This window comes from Lolium perenne, chromosome 7 (assembly GCF_019359855.2).
Source record: "Lolium perenne isolate Kyuss_39 chromosome 7, Kyuss_2.0, whole genome shotgun sequence".
Classification (NCBI taxonomy): Eukaryota; Viridiplantae; Streptophyta; class Magnoliopsida; order Poales; family Poaceae; genus Lolium; species Lolium perenne.
Genome location: NC_067250.2, coordinates 29,763,854 through 29,785,795, shown reverse-complemented (window position 1 = coordinate 29,785,795; position 21,942 = coordinate 29,763,854). Strand labels below are relative to the sequence as shown.

Genomic DNA, 21,942 nt, shown 5'->3' with positions numbered 1-21,942 from the left:
GGTCGACGGCGACGTGCCCTGACGACCTCGACCTTGATAGGGGAGGCTACGGGCGGGACCATGGGAGGAAGGAGGAGGCCATGGGTCTAGGACAAAGCCGGCCGCCGACGCGGGGATGTCGGAGCCAGGAATGCCCGCCGCGGTTGAGGACGAGGCCGGCTCAATCGAGGGCCGCGCGGGAAGCAATGAGTGGCGCCTCTCGAAGAAGCACTCCCACCTCCTCGGGCAGGACGGAGCTCAGCCGGCGGCATTCATGGAGTAGGCGGACTGGAGAAGTGACCTGCAGGGCGGCGTGAATGGTCAATCGAGGAGGAGGGAGTCGGGACAGGCGGCGGCGCCAGTACTGGACGGGGGCGGGTGGGGGGGAGGCAGTCAGGGGCAGGCGGCGGCGCCAGTAGCCGGCCCGGTGGAGGAGGGAGTCCGCAGCGGCGGCGCCTTGGACGAGCTCGGATCCGACGAGCTCTCGGCGTTGATTTGGGGCAGCACGAGTGGAATACATGCGAAGACTGGGTGGTGTGGGCCCTAACCACGTTTTCCATCGCTCCACCGAAAATGACGTGGCTTCACAGGGACCACACGCTAAAAAGAAAATTGACGGTGTTTAACCCGGAGGTTGCCAGCGATCCAATCCCCCGGAGGAATCTAATCATTTTCCTTCTTAGAAAGAGTGATGATTGCGTTACGATTATAGGAGACACTGTCTTGGGTTAAGGTCCATGTCAGATAGGGATAAAGGGGTTTGCGTCTCTTCAATGTGTTAATGGGCTACTAGGCCGGCCACAATAGACATATGAGCTGGGGCCTTAATTCCCTCAGCCTTTCTTAGATGGGCGTGCCAGGCGATATTATGACCCGTTGTTTGAGTTTGGTTTAGTCCCATACGGGAAGTCTGAAAATATCGACCTCGGCAGGACAGTTTATTACCAGGGGTATGACGACTTGGAAAATCACTTACCTGGACGGGGTTATTGGGTGATCAAAAATACTCATGGCCTAGATCAATGGCTCACATTATTGCACTTAGTGAGCATGTTGATCTACCATCTCCCCTCGTGGGAGAGCGGACGTCGTAATTTGTGCTAGAGGGGGTACGCATTAGCGCGGCCCCTGCCAAATTTAAATTTGAAATTTTGTGAAAGAAGATTGTTTGCATTCCCTGCAGATCCAGAACCACATCACCATGGCACATTGGCACCACACGGTAGCCACGACACTAAGGCACATCTCTCCTCGGCCCACGCCTACATGATAACGAAGGCCTCCACTTGTGCGTAACACTAGAAAGCACTAAACTGGCAGGAGTTGCGGTGCCCTCGAACACCCTAACATTTCGCTCAATCCAAAGCTACCTCAAGATGAGCATGATAGCAGAGTTTGCAACTCTAGCATCTGCCCAGGAGAGGTGATGAACCACACTGGGCCGCTAGGTGGGAAGTCGACTATCCGCGGTGGGAGCAGGGGGTCCCAAGTCGTCATGCCGAGAAAACCCCAACGAACTGGAGTGAGCAAAGGGGCACTGTAACGCTAGGTGATCCGACGTCTCGTCAGCGGCATCGCAGAGCAGTCACAAAACGTGGGAGAGGGGAGGCTACACCGCAACCGAAGGTCAGCAATCCAGCACGTACCGCAAAGAGACAACCAAGTGTGGAACCTGAATTTGTAGGGGGGCAAAGGAGTTCCACAGGTGAACTGCGTCGGGGAGTGCAGTAGTGCCATGGAAGAACACGCGGTATGCATATTGAAAATATTGAACCCTAGAATATTGTGTGTTTATTTCTTTGACCCTCATGGGGTATATATAGAGGTACAAGGGGAGGGGATAGACTTGTAGTACAAGATGATGACTCCTAGTTTTACGTATACACCCCTATATATTATACTTCTGAATCCCCCCTCAGTCGTAGCGGGAGTGAAGCGGACGCTTGCGACTGAATTTGAATTACCGCGCTTCCTGATGGGATTCGTAGCATAGAAAACAAAAAAAATCCTACCGCAAGAACGAATAACAAGCCAAGATCCAATCTAGAAGATGGTAGCAACGAGACGATCATGAGACTAAACCTCGAAGATTTCCAAAGCCTACGAGATTAGATCTCGTTGCTGTTGTAGTCGATCACTTGCCGCTTTCGAAAGCGCGTAGAAGATCTTGACAGTGCCACAGTTGGGCAGCACCTCCGTACTCGGTCACACGTTCGGTGTTGATGACGATGTCCTTCTCCCCGTTCCAGCGGGCAACGGAAGTAGTAGATCCTCCTCGGAATCCCGCCAGCACGACGGCGTGGTGACGGTGGTGGTGGAGATCTCCGGCAGGGCTTCGCCGTAAGCACTACGGGAGAGAGAGGTGGCAGAGGGAGTGGTGCTAGGGTTTGGGAGAGAGGAAAGGGTGCGGCCAAGGACAGCCTTGATGTCGCCGGCTAGCCCCCCTCTCCTCCTCTTTATATAGGTGGAACCCCCCTAGGGTTTGCCCCAAAACCAATCTGAAGTCCAACTCCAAAACTGCCATATGGACGAAACCTAGAGGGACAGGGACTCTCCCTTTCCCCCTTAGCTTGGCCGGCCAATGAGGTGGAGTCCACCATGGACTCCACCCTCTCACTTGGCTGGCTGGTTAGGGTTGGTGGAGTCCACCTTCCATGGTGATTTCTTCCGGAAGGTTCTAGAACATTCTAGCGCCTTTCATAAATGCACCGGATCATTTCCAAACATGGAAAGTGACTTCCTATATATGAATCTTATTCTCTGGACCATTCCGGACCTCCTCGTGATGTCCTGGATCCCATCCGAGACTCCGAACAAACATTCAAACTCCATTCCATATTCCATATCTACTTAAAACGACATCAAACCTTAAGTGTGTCACCCTACGGTTCGTGAACTATGCAGACATGGTTGAGACTTCTCTCCGACCAATAACCAATAGCGGGATCTGGAGATCCATAATGGCTCCCACATATTCAACGATAACTTAGTGATCGATTGAACCATTTACATACGATACCGATTCCCTTTGTCACGCGATATTTTACTTGTCCGAGGTTTGATCATCGGTATCTCCATACCTTGTTCAACCTCGTCTCTGACAAGTACTCTTTACTCGTACCGTGGCATATCATCTCTTGTGAACCAGTCACATGCTTGCAAGCTAATCAGACGATATTCCACCGAGAGGGCCCAGAGTATATCTATCCGTCATCGGGATGGACAAATCCCACTCTTGATCCATATGCCTCAACTCACACTTTCCGAATACTTAATCCCATCTTTATAACCACCCGTTTACGCAGTGGCGTTTGATGTAATCAAAGTACCCTTTTGGTATAAGTGATTTACATGATCTCATGGTCGAAGGACTTGGTAACTATGTATCGAAAGCGTATAGCAAACTGAACTTAATGACGTGATCTTATGCTACGCTTATTTGGTTGTATGTCCATAATATCATTCACCTAATGACATAACCTTGTTATTAATAACATCCAATGTTCATGATCACGAAACCATGATCATCTATTAATCAACAAGCTAGTTATACAAGATGCTTACTAGGGACTCCTTGTTGTTTACATAACACACGTGTATCAATGTTTCGGTTAATACAATTATAGCATGGTATGCAAACATTTATCATAAACACAAAGATATATTATAATAACCATTTTATTATTGCGTCTTGGGCATATCTCCAACAGTCTCCCACTTGCACTAGAGTCAATAATCTAGTTTACATTTGTAAAGATATAACACCTTGGCCTTCTGGTGCTTTATCATGTTTTGCTCATGGGAGAGGTTTTAGTCAACAGATCTGACATGCTCAGAAACGTATGTATTTTGCAATTCATTTGCGTCTCAACGCATCACTCATTTTCCAAATGAGTCGGCATTAATCGTATATGTTCGGTCTTCTGGTGGAACCTTAATTCCGCGGTCTGAAATATGTCACTAATATTGTCACACACAATATAGCTTCAAAGTTCTGACACTATCGGAACTACACCAAGTTCTCAAAGAACTCCTCGACTTAAACATCCTCAGTCATTGTCAAAACAATGACATACTCTGCCTTCGTTTGTAGAATCCGTCACAATATTTAGAACTCTTCTAAATCTAGCTTTGTGCTACCTTTTAAACAACACTTAGCCTAATTGAGATTTGAAATTCATTTTTATATGTGACCAAACTAATATCGGTGCAACACTTTACAGCGATTTGTTTGTCATTACCCCATACAAAACTATATATATCCTTGGTTCTTCTAAAGTACTCAAAGATATTCTTACTGCCGTCCAATGATCATCACATGAATCATTCTGGTACATGCTCATAACACTTTAGAGCACAGGACATCTGATTGTGTACATATTATTCGTGATCTATAATCACTCATGTGTTTTTACTCATTGAGTGTCAAATACACTCAAGTCTTGTTAAACCTTCACATGGAAAAGAACACCTTCTTAATATTTTTGTATTGAACTACTTCAATATTCATTATATGTACTTTGACTTAAACTTATTATGTGTTTCAATCTATCTTCATAGATCTTGACACTAAATATGTTTCAGTCCATATTCTTTCATTGAAGTAAATTCTCAATGAAACCTAATATTCACATTAAGTATATAATTACATCATTTATAATCAATGATATGTCATCTACATAAAGTATTATAAATATGTCTCAGCGCTCCCACTTAATTTCTTGCAAATGCAAGCATCTTCATCGTTTCTGATGAAATCAAAACTCTTTGATTATTTCATCCGGTGAAGATTCCAACTCCGCGATACTCACTTCATCCAATTGAAGTTTGTATACTTATCTAGTATTCCACGGACTAGCAAAAATCTTTGGTTTGTATCTAGTATACATCCTTCATACACACTTCTGGTAAGGAATGTATTTCTGCCATCCTACTATCATATCCCATAAAAGAAATATGTAGCGATTACTAGAATAATCCATAAAGACTATAAGCATTGGTACGAAAGATCTAATCTTATCGTAGTCAACTCTTTGAACTTTGTCGTAAACAACTTTTCGACAAGTCGAGCTTCTTCAAGGATATTCCATCCAAGTCTATCAATTTTATAGATCCATTTACTTTCAAAAAGTATTCACCTATCTTGGATTTCATGACGCATAGCCATTTTAACGGAGTCAGGGCCCATCATAACTTCTTTGTATGTAGTTGGTTTTATCATTGTTCATAACCAATCCTTTGTCCACAAATCATTTATTTGATCACAAAGTAAACCATATCTACAAGGTTCAATAGGTACTTTGATCTCCATGACTATACCATTTTGTAGACATGGGAGCTATGATCTTTGTGGCCGCTTCCGGAACTATTTCCGATGCTGCGCTATTCTGATCATCATGCTCAGGTTCATAAACCTTATCAAGTTCCATTGTCCTCCCACTCAAATACTTCGCTAGAAACAATTTCTTGGAAATAAGTAAGAGACATCGACAAACACTTTTGTCTTTGTCTCCATAGTGGAAATAATTCCCAATCAATTTTCTGGGATAACCAACAAAGATATTCACCCGATTTTGGTTGTAAACTTATTTACTTATGCTATGCATACCAAAATTTAAGAAAGGACTATTAGGGTTCATACCCATGCCATAACTCGTATGGTGTGATTTTAACAGATCATGATGATGCTCTATTTAGTGTAAAAGCGGTAGTCTTTAAGCATAATCCACAAAAATATAATGGCGTCATATTATTTTAGCCCATCATTAATCCAACAAGGTTTGGATACATCTCTCGGATACTACATCATCACTATGATACTCCAAGAAACGTGAGTTGTATAACAATTTCATAACTCTCTTAGATGTTCGCTAAAACTCGTAATTCAAATATTTCCACCATGATCCAATCATAGATATTTGACTTTTCTATTACGATAATTTCCACTTCATGCTGAAATTTATTTGAATCCATTCAAATGTTTCAAACTTCTTCCTTATCGAATATATCCATATATATATACTCAATTCATTGTTGAAAGTTTTCATGAAATAGAAGAATCTCCCGCACACAACTATGCCCAGTGAACCACATACATCATCATGTATGTTTCCACCAAGTCAGTTGCCCGTTCAGCTCTTGGCCTATGAACGGTATTTCAGTCATTCTCATTTAGAAAAGATTTGCAAGTGCCAAATGATTCAAAAATCAAATGACTCCAAAAATCCATTTGCATGGAGTTTCTTCATGTGCTCCTTTCTAACATGACCTAAATGGCGGTTCCACAAATAAGTGGAATTCAAATTATTTGCCTTATGGCATTTTAGCGTCAGTGTTATGTATGTGTGTTTCACCATAAAGATTTATAATAACTTATCCATCATACATGGAATACTGTCAAAATTTGAACAACTCATTGTTTTCATGGGACCAGAACAAAACAACAATTATGAAGTTCTTTATTATAAATCTGAAGGGCTAGATAGAATGCCAACGACGAACATAATAACACTTTATTTTTGTTCCAGACGTGCATTCCTATCATATTCCTTGTCCGTCACTTAGGCCATTGTATTCTTTATTGCGTTGTTTTGTATGACACTTCATACTAACCAATATGGTACAAATACCCAAGAATTTCATTGTGTGACCAAAGAAGGAATACATTCATAACATGTATATCATCTATATACACCTGAGCTAGACTTTCTAGTCTTTTCCTTCTTTCTGCCAATAATCTTTTGTAGTTTCTCTTTTAGCTTTCCTCATTCTCAGAAAAACACTTCAACATCAATAACTTCTAAGTTTGTTGGTCAAATACCAATAACCTTGAGGTTCTTACTTTGAAGTTGATCATCATATGACTAGTGTTCCGGATTTCACTATTAGTAACCTTTGTAATATGATGAACAATTTCACTCATAACTTTATCCATCATATCATGACGACTTTCCGAGACCATATCTGTACATGCTAGGCTCGTAAAGTTTAACCTCAGTATTCGCATGTGCAAATCTGGCTTGCACCCGTTGTATGCACACGTAGAATCTATAACACCCGATCATCACGTGATGCTTCGAAACGACGAGTCTTAGCAACGGTGCATACTAAGGACGATCACTTCATGGATATGCAAATATCGTTAGTGCCCCAATAGTTGGAGGATTGGGACGCCTGGCGTCTTCAACCTTCATACATTCCCATAAAACTTATGAGTTTATGTAGTCTCACCAAATTATATTCTATCACCTTGAAATAAGGTCTTAGATATCACATATATCTCATACCTTGCTTATTTCTGAAAACAAAATTTTCAGCTCCTTACTTTTCAAACAGATTTGTACTAATTGAAACCATTGTTCTTTGAATCAGCAATGTGAGGTTTACTAAAAGTGTGCAATAGGACTTAATCATTTCTTGATTCTTTAACAATACGGTACCAGTCCGTAAAGTTTCTTGTCAGACTTAACAGTATTTCTATCTCAATTACAAGACTAGCGCATGGTAGAAAACGGATGCCAATACTACAAAATTAATTCAAAATACTACTCAGACTATGTTCATGATAATTAGTTCTTGTTTTAATCTAATTACTAATGAACTCCCACTTAATACAACATCCCTCGTAGTTGTTTAGTGGTACACGATCCATATCCACTACACCAAAATCGATCATCACGTGAGATGATGTAGCTTCAATGGTGAACATCAACATGTTGATCATATCATCCATATGACTCGTGTTCAACCTTTCGGTTTCCTGTGTTCCGAGGCCATATATGTACATGCTAGGCTCGTCAAGCAAACCCAACTATTTCCGCGTGTGCAACATGGCTTACACCCGTTGTATGTGAACGTAGAATCTATCACATCCGATCATCACGAGATGCTTCAAAACGACGAACTGTAGCAACGGCGCATACGAGGGGAGAATACTTTATTATCTTGATATTAATGTGAGGGATCATCTTATAATGCTACCGTCGCGATCTAAGTAAGATAAGATGCATAAAGGATTAACATCACATGCAATTCATATGTGATATGATATGGCCCTTTAGTCTTTGCGCCTTTGATCTTCATCTCCAAAGCACGGACATGATCTCCATCATCAACGGGCATGATCTCCATCATCGTCGGCGTAGCGTCAAGATCCATGTGGCCGTCTTCATGGTTGTTCACCACACGTAGCAACAATTACAACTACTTTGAAATAATACTACTACATGAAATATAAAGACAACCATAAGGCTCTGATACGTCTCCAACGTATCTATAATTTCTTATGTTCCATGCTAGTTTTATGACAATACCAACATGTTTTGCTCACAATTTATAATGATTTCATGCATTTTCCGGAACTAACCTATTAACAAGATGCCGAAGTGTCAGTTCCTGTTTTCTGCTGTTTTCGGTTCCAGAAAGGTTGTTTGGGCAATATTCTCGGAATTCGATGAAACAAAGGCCAAACATCTTATTTCACCGAGACGGACCAGGACACCGAAGGGGAGCCGGAGAGGAGGCCCAGGGCCCCCAGACCATAGGGCGGCGTGGCCTGGAGGGGGGGCGCGCCAGCCTATGAGGAGGGAGCCCCCTGGCCCCTTCGACTCCGCATCTTCGCCTATATAACCCCTCGTGACCTAAAAACTCGACACCAATTGACGAAACTCCAGAAAGACTCCAGGGGCGCCGCCGCCATGGCGAAACTCCGTTTCGGGGGACAGAAGTCTCTATTCCGACACGCCGCCGGGACGGGGAATTGCCCCCGGTGACATAGGCACACCCAATGGGCCTGCCGAAAGTGGTACCCGGGGTTTAATGAAGGCCCGCGACCCGAAGAATAAGAAGATTCGGAAGGCCAAGATATTATTAAGGAAAGTTAGAGTTGTAATAGAAGTCATCGTTTGTAATCTTGCGGGACGGGTCAGAAACCCCCCCGGACTCTGTAAACTTGTGTATTACAAAACCCTCGACTCCACCTCCTATATAAGGGGGGGTCGAGGGACAAAGAAAGGATCGAATCTACTGTCAACACAACCCTAGTTTTTACATTGTCGAGCACTTATCGGCTGAAACCTTCGAGATCTACTTGCCCTCTACATCCAACGAAACCCTAGTCTACAATCCGTAGGCATTGACAAGTTAATCCCTTGTCAATTGGCGCCGTCTGTGGGATTTAGAGGTTGCAAGGAGCTGATCTCGATGGCACGTCCAGAATCGTCGACTTCGTCGGTAGCAAGCAATGCAATGGATCGAGGTAAACGGGAAAAAACTGATCTAGTCGATTTTATTCCTCACCCGCCCTCCCGTTTGGATGCATGTGCGTATCTGGAGGAGCCCATCGTCATGACGTTCGGAGAATTCCGATTTAGCGTCAACAAGGAAGGATCTTATCGTCTCAAAGTTCCGATCTCGTTGGAATTTTCAGCGATCGATTCTGACTTTTCATCGAGCAATGAAGAACTTTCGTCGCCACGCTTCATCGACACCAAGGCAGGCGGAAAGCTCACCAAGATATTCAGCGGCACATCCTTCGGGTCGTCTGTGGACTCCTTTATAAGCAGCGACTCCGACAGCGTCGACAGCTTCAACTTCATCGACAAATCTGCTGCCTTTGGAAAGGTCTTCACCAATCTTCATGATGGTGTCACCAATCCCGAAAAAAACCAACACCCAAAATATCATCAAGTCTATGCAATCGAGGAGGCAAGTCGAGCAGCACCAGAGACGTCAGAGGCTTTCGACGATTTGGGAAACCCATACGTCGATCCCGCTGATCTCAGAAGAGGCCTAGGCACTAAATATGTCGGGTCTTCACCTCGTGAAAGAGTCCAACTCCCGCAAGCAGCATGGGATAGAGCCGCAAGAGCCATGGACGGTTCAGAACCAATGACCACAACTGCTACGGCAGAAGAATTACAAGCTTATCAATATAGACTTGCTCGTGTGAGTAGGGAATTGGAAAAACAAACAGCTTCCTTGAACAGGAGAAAGGAGGCAGCTTCTGCGTCAAGCAGGCGAAGAGCAGAACTAAGCCGACAATCAGGAACCTCGGGAGATAGTTATAGAGAAGCTCGAAGAAGAGCACGATCTCGACTGCAAAATATACCCGAAGCAGAGAGGGAGCATTTGGTTCAAAACCTCGACATGTCTTTCATGACGATCGACACCAGGGGAAATATTATCCCTAAAACACCAGAAGCTGGGTACATGGCAATGCAATCTTATATCCTCGCGTCCAGACCACCCCCTGGGGATCCGAGAGAAGCGTTGTTCAACATGGCAATGGCAGGAGTTGGAGTCATGGGAACAGCATTCACAACTACACCTCCCGAAGGAACTGCAAGGCAAAATAGTCCACGACCCACTGCAGTAGTGCAAGATCCACCGAGAACAAGTGGAGCAAGAGATACAACGGCTCAAGTAAGAGTAGACAGAGCGCGGCAAGAAAGAAGAGAACATCGGCATTCACCAGAAGTAGCCGATGAAGATCTGTGCGGACTCCCGTGCTTTACGAGATGAGTCCGAAAAACTCGAGTCCCGTCAGGGTTCAAGCTACCCGAAAACTTCAAGAAATTCGACGGTTTACAGGATCCTGAAGATTGGCTCGTTGACTATCTAGAGATGGTGAAGTTGATAGGAGGAACCAGGGCAACAGCTATGCAAAGCATCCAGGTACATCTGAGTGGAGCTGCACGATCTTGGATAAAGAAACTTCCCCCAGGTTCTATCGATAACTGGGATAGTTTCGAAGACATCTTCGTGAAAAATTTCCGGTCCACCTGCAAGAAACCAGCATCATTGGAAGAGTTGAGGGCATGTAGACAGAAACACGGCGAATCTATGAGAAAATATATACAGAGGTGGAACATCATCAAAAACTCGGCAGAAGATATATCTGACGAGAGGGCAATAGATGCGTTCGTGGCAGGAATTCGACGAGGAGATTTTGTCGAGGACCTAGGAAGAACTAACCCGAAAACAATATCAGCATTGATGGAAATAGCAAACAAGTGGGCAGATGGAGAAGATGCTATACATAACATCTCCATCGACACCACCGCCATCTTCATCGCCATCGCTGTCTCCCATGATGAGGAGGGAGTAGTTCTCCCCCGAGGCTGAGGGCTCTACCGGTAGCTATGTGGTTCATCTCTCTCTCCCATGGTGTGATCTTTATGTGATCATGAGATTTGTATCACTATTAATCTATGTGCTACTCTAGTGATGTTATTAAAGTAGTCTATTCCGCCTCCATGATGTAATGTTGACAGTGTGTGCATCATGTAGTACTTGGCGTAGGTTATGATTTTAATCTCTTGTAGATTATGAAGTTAACTATTACTATGATAGTATTGATGCGATCTATTCCCCCTTTCATAGCTATTGTTGACAGTGTGTATGCTATGTTAGTACTCGGTCTAAATTGCAATGGTCTATTATGCACTCTAGAGGTTACTGAAATATGAACTCCGGATGTTGGGGAGCTTGTTTACTCCGGCTTGAGGTGTGCTTTTATAGCCCTACACAATGAATGGTGTTTGTTATCCAACAAGAGAGTGTGAGAAAGTAGCACAAGTGAAGAGAAGTTATTTATTTATGTGATCATTGTTGAGAGTGTCCACTAGTGAAAGTATGATCCCTAGGCCTTGTTTCCAAATATCGAATCACCGTTTATTTACTGTTCTACTACATGTTTACTTGCTGCCATATTTATTTCAGATTGTTATTACCACTCATATTCATCTATATCACTTGCATCTTACTATCTCTTCGCCGAACTAGTACACCTATACATCTGACAAGTGTATTAGGTGTGTTGGGGACACAAGAGACTTCTTGTATCTTAATTGCAGGGTTGCTTGAGAAGGATATCTTTGACCTCTACCTCCCTGAGTTCGATAAACCTTGGGTGATTCACTTAAGGGAAACTTGCTGCTGTTCTACAAACCTCTGCTCTTGGAGGCCCAACACTGTCTACAGAAATAGAAGCGTGCATAGACATCAAGCTATTTTCTGGCGCCGTTGCCGGGGAGGTAAGGTAAAAGGTATTCACATCCTCCGACTACTAAGCTATTTCCTAGCATTGTTGCCGGCGTGTGAGTGCTCGATGCTATTTCCTTTAGATTCTGCAATTATATCTTTTTGTTTCTTGTTTTTATTTTTCACTAGTTAGGCATAATGGAAAACAACAGTGAGCTTTTTAATCTATTTCCTGAGTTAAGACATGAATTGTTTGATGCGAAAAATAAAAAACCTATGGAACCTTATTTGCATGATAGTAGCAATGTTATTAGTATGAACGCAATTACTGCTAATGCTATGGAGAAGTCTAAGCTTGGGGAAGCTAGTTTTTGTGATCTTTTTAGCTTCCCATCTTTAGGGGAGAAAATTTGCTCTGATAATGCTTTATCTCCCATATGCGATAACTCTAATGATGCTTCTGATATTTTAAATCCACCTACTGAAAGTATTCCCTTCAAGATACCTATGAAATTTGTTGAACTTGCTATGAACAATTGCTATTTTGGAGATGGGACTGTCCATCCTAGTGATCATTTACTCTTTATACATGAATTATGCGAGTTGTTCGAGAATGCAGGTATTTCAAAGGACCAAGTTAAGAGGAAGCTATTCTCTATATCTCTGAAAGGCAAAGCTGCAGAATGGTATAAGATGCTGAAGAATGGTCGATCTATTGATTGGAAGGATATTGTGCCTCTATTTTATTCTAAATTCTATCCTCCAAGTGAAATTCACAAAGACCGAAACCGCATATATAATTTCTGGCCTCATGATGGAGAGAGTATTGCCCAAGCATGGGAGAGATTGAAGTCTTTAATGCTCAAATGCCCCATTCATGAGCTTCCTGGTAATATCATCATTGATAATTTCTATGCAAGACTTTCTTTTCAAGATAAAACCTTGCTGGATACTGCTTGTTCTGGATCATTCACACACAACAAAGAAGAGTTTAAATGGGACCTTCTTGATCGGATTCAGGAGAATACTGATACGTCCCAAACGTATCTATAATTTCTTATGTTCCATGCTACTTTTATGATGATACTCACATGTTTTATACACACTTTATGTCATTATTATGCATTTTCCGGCACTAACCTATTGACGAGATGCCGAAGAGCCAGTTGCTGTTTTCTGCTGTTTTTGGTTTCAGAAATCCTAGTAAGGAAATATTCTCGGAATTGGACGAAATCAACGCCCAGGGTCCTATTTTTCCACGAAGCTTCCAGAAGTCCGAAGAGGAAACGAAGTGGGGCCACGAGGTGGCCACACAACAAGGCGGCGCGGCCCAAGCCCTAGCCGCGCCGGCCTACTGTGTGGGCCCCTCGTGACGCCCCCTGACCTACCCTTTCGCCTACATATAGTCTTCGTCGCGAAACCCCCAGTACCGAGAGCCACGATACGGAAAACCTTCCAGAGACGCAGCCGCCGCCAATCCCATCTCGGGGGATTCAGGAGATCGCCTCCGGCACCCTGCCGGAGAGGGGAATCATCTCCCGGAGGTCTCTTCAGCGCCATGATCGCCTCCGGATTGATGTGTGAGTAGTTCACCCCTGGACTATGGGTCCATAGCAGTAGCTAGATGGTTGTCTTCTCCTCATTGTGCTATCATGTTAGATCTTGTGAGCTGCCTATCATGATCAAGATCATCTATTTGTAATGCTACATGTTGTGTTTGTTGGGATCCGATGAATATTGAATACTATGTCAAGTTGATTATCAATCTATCATATATGTTGTTTATGTTCTTGCATGCTCTCCGTTGCTAGTAGAGGCTCTGGCCAAGTTGATACTTGTGACTCCAAGAGGGAGTATTTATGCTCGATAGTGGGTTCATGCCTCCATTAAATGGGACAGGATGTAGAAAGTTCTAAGGTTGTGGATGTGCTGTTGCCACTAGGGATAAAACATCGATACTTTGTCTAAGGATATTTGTGTTGATTACATTACGCACCATACTTAATGCAATTGTCTGTTGCTTGCAACTTAATACCGGAAGGGGTTCAGATTATAACCTGAAAGTGGACTTTTTAGGCATAGATGCATGCTGGATAGCGGTCTATGTACTTTGTCGTAATGCCCTGATTAAATCACATAGTACTCATCATGATATTTGTATGTGCATTGTTATGCATTCTTTATTTGTCAATTGCTCAACTGTAATTTGTTCACCCAACATCTGTTTATCTTATGGGAGAGACACCACTAGTGAACTATGGACCCCGGTCCTATTCTTTACATCTGAAATACAATCTACTGCAATTGTTCTTTACTGTTCTTCGCAAACAATCATCATCTTCCACACAATACGTTTAATCCTTTGTTTTCAGCAAGCCGGTGAGATTGACAACCTCACTGTTACGTTGGGGCAAAGTACTTTGGTTGTGTTGTGTAGGTTCCACGTTGGCGCCGGAATCCCTGGTGTTGCGCCGCACTACACTCCGCCACCGACAACCTTCAACGTGCTTCTTGGCTCCTCCTGGTTCGATAAACCTTGGTTTCTTTCTGAGGGAAAACTTACTATTGTGCACATCACACCTTCCTCTTGGGGTTCCCAACGGACGTGTGTCTCACGCGCATCAAGACTGTTTTCTGGCGCCGTTGCCGGGGAGATCAAGAAACACTGCAAGGGGAGTCTCCACTTCCAATCTCTTTACTTTGTTTTTGTCTTGCTTTACTTTACTTACTACTTTGTTTTCTGCACTAAAACAAAAACACAAAAAAATAGTTGCTAGCATTACTTTATTTACTGTCTTGTTCTCCATATCAAAAACACAAAAAAAATAGTTACTTGCATTTACTTTATTTACCTATTGTTTATTTCATCATGTTTCCTCCTAAGTACACTCTAAAAGACATACCGGTATGCCGAGGGTCTATAATTGGAAGAGATAATATAGAAGATTTCTTCACTCATGTTAGTATAGCTGAAGATTTTGAAGATAGACACTTGGTAGAACTTGCTCCTACTTATGAAATTGTTGTTGCTTCTTTAGTACACATGTTGGAAACTAAGTTTGTTAATCTCAATCCTATAATTCAACATATGTTTCTTACACTCGGTGATATGGAAGAAGGAGAAAAGAAAGATTTTGTCTTAGAAACCCTTCTTAAAGAATTTGGTGGTGTAGCAAGAGAGGCTAGAAAGGTCTTATTAAATATAAGATGCTTGGCTCTTATACCAACTTTGCTAGTACCCTTGAAAAGATGGACATTGATAGAATAAGGTACACTAATAATGTTAATGATGGTGGGAAAATTAAGACAACAATACCTTGCAAGCTCGTAGGAATGTTCGAGGCACTAGAAAAGAATTATGGTTGGCTTGTTCCTGAAAATTTGTTTGATGAGAATAGCAAGCCTAAGAATAATGAAAAAGGAGCCTCTGAAACTTACGTAGATAAGATAACATGTATAGTTGATAAAACTCCAAACCCCTCGGTCGATGCTTCTTCTCTTGATAATACCTGATTCACACTTTTTGCGCCTAGCTGAAAGGCGTTAAAGAAAAGCGCTTATGGGAGACAACCCATGTTTTTACTACAGTACTTTGTTTTATATTTGAGTCTTGGAAGTTGTTATTACTGTAGCAACCTCTCCTTATCTTTATTTTATTGCATTGTTGTGCCAAGTAAAGTCTTTGATAGTAAAGTCAATACTAAATTTGGATTACTGCGCAGAAACAGATTTCTTGCTGTCACGAATTTGGGTATGGTTCTCTGTAGGTAACTCAGAAAAATCTGCCAATTTACGTGCGTGATCCTCAGATATGTACGCAACTTTCATTCAATTTGGGCATTTTCATCTGAGCAAGTCTAGTGTCCCTGGAAAATTCGTCTTTACGGACTGTTCTGTTTTGACAGATTCTGCATTTTATTTCGGCATTGCCTGTTTTGCTATGTTTGATGGATTTCTTTGTTCCATTAACTTTAAGTAGCTTTGTGCAATGTCCAGAAGTGTTAAGAATGATTATGTCACCTCTGAATATATGAATTACGCACTGACCTTCTAATGAGTTTGTTTAAAGTTTGGTGTGGAGGAAGTTTTCAAGGGTCAAGAGAGGAGGATGATACAATATGATCAAGAAGAGTGAAGAGTTTAAGCTTGGGGATGCCCCCGTGGTTCATCCCTGCATATTTTAAGAAGACCCAAGCGTCTAAGCTTGGGGATGCCCACGGCATCCCTTCTTCATCGACAACATTATCAGGTTCCTCTAGTGAAACTATATTTTTATTCCGTCACATCTTATGCGCTTTGCTTGGAGCGTCTGTTTGTTTTTGTTTTTTGTTTTGTTTGAATAAGATCGGATCCTAGCATTCTTTGTTTGGGAGAGAGACACGCTCCGATGTTTCGTATGAACACATGTGTTCTTAGCTTTATTTCTAATGTTCATTGCGAAAGTTGGACTATTTCATTCATTGTTATATGGTTGGAAACGGAAAATGCCGCATGTGGTAAATGGTATAATGTCTTGAATAATGTGATACTTGGCAATTGTTGTGCTCATATAGATCATGTTTAAGCTCTTGCATCATGTACCTTGTACCCATTAATGAATAACTACATAGAGCTTGTTAAAATTTGGTTTGCATGATTGATCTCTAGAGTCTAGATATTTTCTGGTTAAGGTGTTTGAACAACAAGGAGACAATGTAAAGTCTTATAATAGTTACAATATGTTCATATGTGAGCTTTGCTGCACCTTTTATACTTGAGTTTGCTTCAAACAACCTTGCTAGCCTAGCCTTGTATTGAGAGGAATTCTTCTCGTACATCCAAATCCTTGAGCCAAATACTATGCCATTTGTGTCCACCATACCTACCTACCACATGGTATTTCCCCGCCATTCCAAAGTACATTACTTGAGTGCTACCTTTAAATTTCCATTCTTTGCCTTTACAATATATAGCTCATGGGACAAATAGCCTTAAAAACTATTGTGGTGAAGAATATGTACTTATGTATCTTATTTCTTAATAAGTTGCTTGTTGAGCGGTAACCATGTTTCTGGGGACGCCATCAACTTTTACCTTTGTTGAATATCATGTGAGTTGCTATGCATGTTCGTCTTGTCTGAAGTAAGGGCGATTTTCATGATCAAATGGTTTGAGTATGCATACTGTTAGAGAAGAACATTGGGCCGCTAACTAAAGCCATGAATCATGGTGGAAGTTTCAGTTTGGACACAAAACCTCAATCTCTTATGAGAATATTATCTGTTGTTGAATGCTTAAGAATTAAAAGAGGAGTCCATTATCTGTTGTCTATGTTGTCCCGGTATGGGTGTCTAAGTTGAGAATGATCAAAAGCGAGAAATCCAATGCGAACCTTCTCCTTAGACCCTTGTACAGGCGGCATAGAGGTACCCCTTTGTGACACTTGGTTGAAACATATGCCATGCAATGATAATCCGTGTTAATCCAAGCTAATTAGGACAAGGTGCGAGCACTATTAGTATACTATGCATGAGGCTTGCAACTTATAGGATGTCTTATACATAACACATATGCTTTATTACTACCGTTGACAAAATTGTTTCTTGTTTTCAAAATGAAAAACTCTAGCACAAAAATAGTAATCCATGCTTCCCTCTGCGAAGGGCCATTCTTCTACTTTATTGTTGAGTCAGTTTACCTATTCTTTCTATCTTAGAAGCAAACACTTGTGTAAACTGTGTGCATTGATTCTTACATGTTTACCTATTGCACTTGTTATATTACTTTGTGTTGACAATTATCCATGAGATATACATGTTGAAGTTGAAAGCAACCGCTGAAACTTATATCTTCCTTTGTGTTGCTTCAATACCTTTGCTTTGAATTTATTGCTTTATGAGTAACTCTTATGCAAGTCTTATTGATGCTTGTCTTGAAAGTATTATTCATGAAAAGTCTTTGCTATATGATCCATTTGTTTACTCATTATCTTCATCATTGCTTCGAATCGCTGCATTCATCTCATATGCTTACAATAGTATGATCAAGATTATGATAGCATGTCACTTCAGAAATTATCTTTGTTATCGTTTACCTACTCGAGGGCGAGTAGGAACTAAGTTTGGGGATGCTTGATACGTCCCAAACGTATCTATAATTTCTTATGTTCCATGCTACTTTTATGATGATACTCACATGTTTTATACACACTTTATGTCATTATTATGCATTTTCCGGCACTAACCTATTGACGAGATGCCGAAGAGCCAGTTGTTGTATTCTGCTGTTTTTGGTTTCAGAAATCCTAGTAAGGAAATATTCTCGGAATTGGACGAAATCAACGCCCAGGGTCCTATTTTTCCACGAAGCTTCCAGAAGTCCGGAGAGGAAATGAAGTGGGGCCACGAGGTGGCCACACAACAGGGCGGCGCGGCCCAAGCCCTGGCCGCGCCGGCCTACTGTGTGGGCCCCTCGTGACGCCCCCTGACCTACCCTTTCACCTACATATAGTCTTCGTCGCGAAACCCCCAGTACCGAGAGCCACGATACGGAAAACCTTCCAGAGACGCAGCCGCCGCCAATCCCATCTCGGGGGATTCAGGAGATCGCCTCCGGCACCCTGCCGGAGAGGGGAATCATCTCCCGGAGGTCTCTTCATCGTCATGATCGCCTCCGGATCGATGTGTGAGTAGTTCACCCCTGGACTATGGGTCCATAGCAGTAGCTAGATGGTTGTCTTCTCCTCATTGTGCTATCATGTTAGATCTTGTGAGCTGCCTATCATGATCAAGATCATCTATTTGTAATGCTACATGTTGTGTTTGTTGGGATCCGATGAATATTGAATACTATGTCAAGTTGATTATCAATCTATCATATATGTTGTTTATGTTCTTGCATGCTCTCCGTTGCTAGTAGAGGCTCTGGCCAAGTTGATACTTGTGACTCCAAGAGGGAGTATTTATGCTCGATAGTGGGTTCATGCCTCCATTAAATCTGGGACAGTGATAGAAAGTTCTAAGGTTGTGGATGTGCTGTTGCCACTAGGGATAAAACATCGATGCTTTGTCTAAGGATATTTGTGTTGATTACATTACGCACCATACTTAATGCAATTGTCTGTTGCTTGCAACTTAATACCGGAAGGGGTTCGGATGATAACCTGAAAGTGGACTTTTTAGGCATAGATGCATGCTGGATAGCGGTCTATGTACTTTGTCGTAATGCCCTGATTAAATCTCATAGTTCTCATCATGATATTTGTATGTGCATTGCTATTCCTTCTTTATTTGTCAATTGCCCAACTGTAATTTGTTCACCCAACATTTGTTTATCTTATGGGAGAGACACCACTAGTGAACTGTGGACCCCGGTCATATTCTTTACATCTGAAATACAATCTACTGCAATTGTTCTTTACTGTTCTTCGCAAACAATCATCATCTTCCACACAATACGTTTAATCCTTTGTTTTCAGCAAGCCGGTGAGATTGACAACCTCACTGTTACGTTGGGGCAAAGTACTTTGGTTGTGTTGTGCAGGTTCCACGTTGGCGCCGGAATCCCTGGTGTTGCGCCGCACTACACTCCGCCACCAACAACCTTCAACGTGCTTCTTGGCTCCTCCTGGTTCGATAAATCTTGGTTTCTTTCTGAGGGAAAACTTACTGCTGTGCACATCACACCTTCCTCTTGGGGTTCCCAACGGACGTGTGTCTCACGCGCATCAAATACTGAAGGATGGGAGAACGACAAAGGTAGAGAGTCAGGTATAAATTATGATTATGAATGCATTGAAACTTTTATGGATACTGATAAATTTCAAAATATGAGTGCTACTTATGGTCTTGACTCTCAAGTTGTTGCAAATCTTTATAAAGCGTTTGCCTCTCATTTTGAATTGCCTAGGAAGAATTTTGATAAGTATCATGAACCTTTTAAAGACACTTGCATGAAGGATGAAACTGTTATTAATGATTGCAATGAACATGTTCAAACTTCTGAAAATGCTATTTCCTATAAGCATGTTAATTTTTGTGGAGTTCATAGACCTTGTGAAAAGAATAAAATTGAAGAAGAATATTGTATCCATCATAGGAATGAAAAAACTAGAAAGTGGATTAGGGCTCTAGATGATCTTGGTGAAAAAGTTTGTGCCCTCTATCCTTTTATTTGTGAACTTTGCCATAGAGTGGGTCATTTTAATTTTCAATTCTCCTCCAATGATAATTCGAACCCCATGAGTGCTGCAAATTTGTATTGTGATGATGAAATCCTTCCTAATCAACATGATGAACTTACACTATTTTTGGAGTGTGAAGAGTTATTGAGAAAAACTTCTTTGGTGGATATGAGTGCTCTTGATATTAAAAGTGTCCTGCATGGGTGTCTTTCTTATTGCATTGATAATTGCTACACAAATACTTACATACAAAATATTTTAGAAGATGACACTTTGCCAAAATATGATAGGACCGCTGTGTGTTTTAAACTTATTAATGAAAAGAAGGAATCCTCCCAAGTTTCTTCTATTGTTTCTGGAAATAAATCAGGTTATGTGGAGAAGCCTCCCTTCAAGCCTCTCCCTCCTAAAGAAGGGAACGAGGAGAAGGAAAAGAAGAAGAAGAAGGGAACAAAGAAGAAGAAGAAGAAGAGGGGGAATAAAAAGAAAGAGGTAACGATATATCCCCACGTGTATGAGATAACGATAGGTAACCGTAAGTATGTTGCTCCTAATGATTATTATGATAATGAATCTGAGTACAATGATCTTCCTATGCCCTTTACCTATATTAGTGATTATGATTTAGAAGAGCACACTACTTTTGATATTGAAAATCTCTGGGAAACTAATTCTGAAAATGAGGATGTTAATAACTGCCATAGTATTAATACTATCCATGTTTCTTCCCATGACGATATAGAAAGCCCTAAGCTTGGGGAAGCTTGTTTTGATGAGCATGATATTTTTAGTCCCCCAAGCATGGAGGAGAAAATTTACTTTGATGATATTTTACCTCCTATATATGATGATTACAATGATGACTATCATATTTTCAGTCCACCTACTATTGAGGAGAAAATTAATTATGACTACAATATGCCTCCTATATATGATGATTATGGTGATGAGAATAATAATGATAGCTATTTTATTGAGTTTGCTCCACCTACAATTAATAGTAAAGACTATGCTTATGTGGAGAGTAATAATTTTATGCATGTAGCTCATGATAAGAATGTTTCATGTGATAGTTATATCGTCGAGTTTGTTCATGACGCTACTAAAGATTATTATGAGAGAGGGAAACATGGTTATATGCATCTTAATGATATTAAGTTTCCCCTCTTTATGTTGAGAATCTTGAAATTGTGCTTGTGTTGCCTTTCTATGCTTGTTGCTTTGTGCTTACATGACTTGTTTAATTACAAGATTCCTCTTCATAGGAAGTGGGTTAGACTTAAAAGTGTTTCTTATTTGCTTTTGATGCTCTCTTTTGCTTCAACTCTTATTTCTTGCGAGTGCATCATTAAAAATTACTGAGCCCATCTTAATGGCTATAAAGAAAGCACTTCTTGGGAGATAACCCATGTTTTATTTTTCTGCTGTTTTGTTTTGTCTTGGAAGTTGTTACTACTGTAGCAACCTCTCCTTATCTTTATTTTATTGCATTGTTGTGCCAAGTAAAGTCTTTGATAGTAAGGTTGATACTAGATTTGGATTTCTGCGCAGAAACAGATTTCTTGTTGTCACGAATTTGAGTAGAACTCTCTATAGGTAACTCAGAAAAATCTGCAAATTTACATGTGTGATCCTCAGATATGTACGCAACTTTCATTAAATTTGAGCTTTTTCATCTGAGCAATTTAATTGCCCCTGAAAAATTCGTCTTTACGGACTGTTCAGTTTTGACAGATTCTGCCTTTTATTTCGCATTGCCTCTTTTGCTATGTTGAATGGATTTGTTTGTTCCATTAACTTTCAGTAGCTTTGTGCAATGT

General features: G+C 41.5%; 1 non-coding gene across 1 annotated transcript; it reads left to right on the top strand.

Annotated features, from left to right (window-relative positions):
- The first annotated feature begins 947 nt into the window (after positions 1–947).
- Positions 948–1,110, top strand: LOC127318181 (U1 spliceosomal RNA). Its single transcript, XR_007861736.1, has one exon. It is a non-coding gene; the product is annotated as a U1 spliceosomal RNA (small nuclear RNA).
- Positions 1,111–21,942: the final 20,832 nt, after the last annotated feature.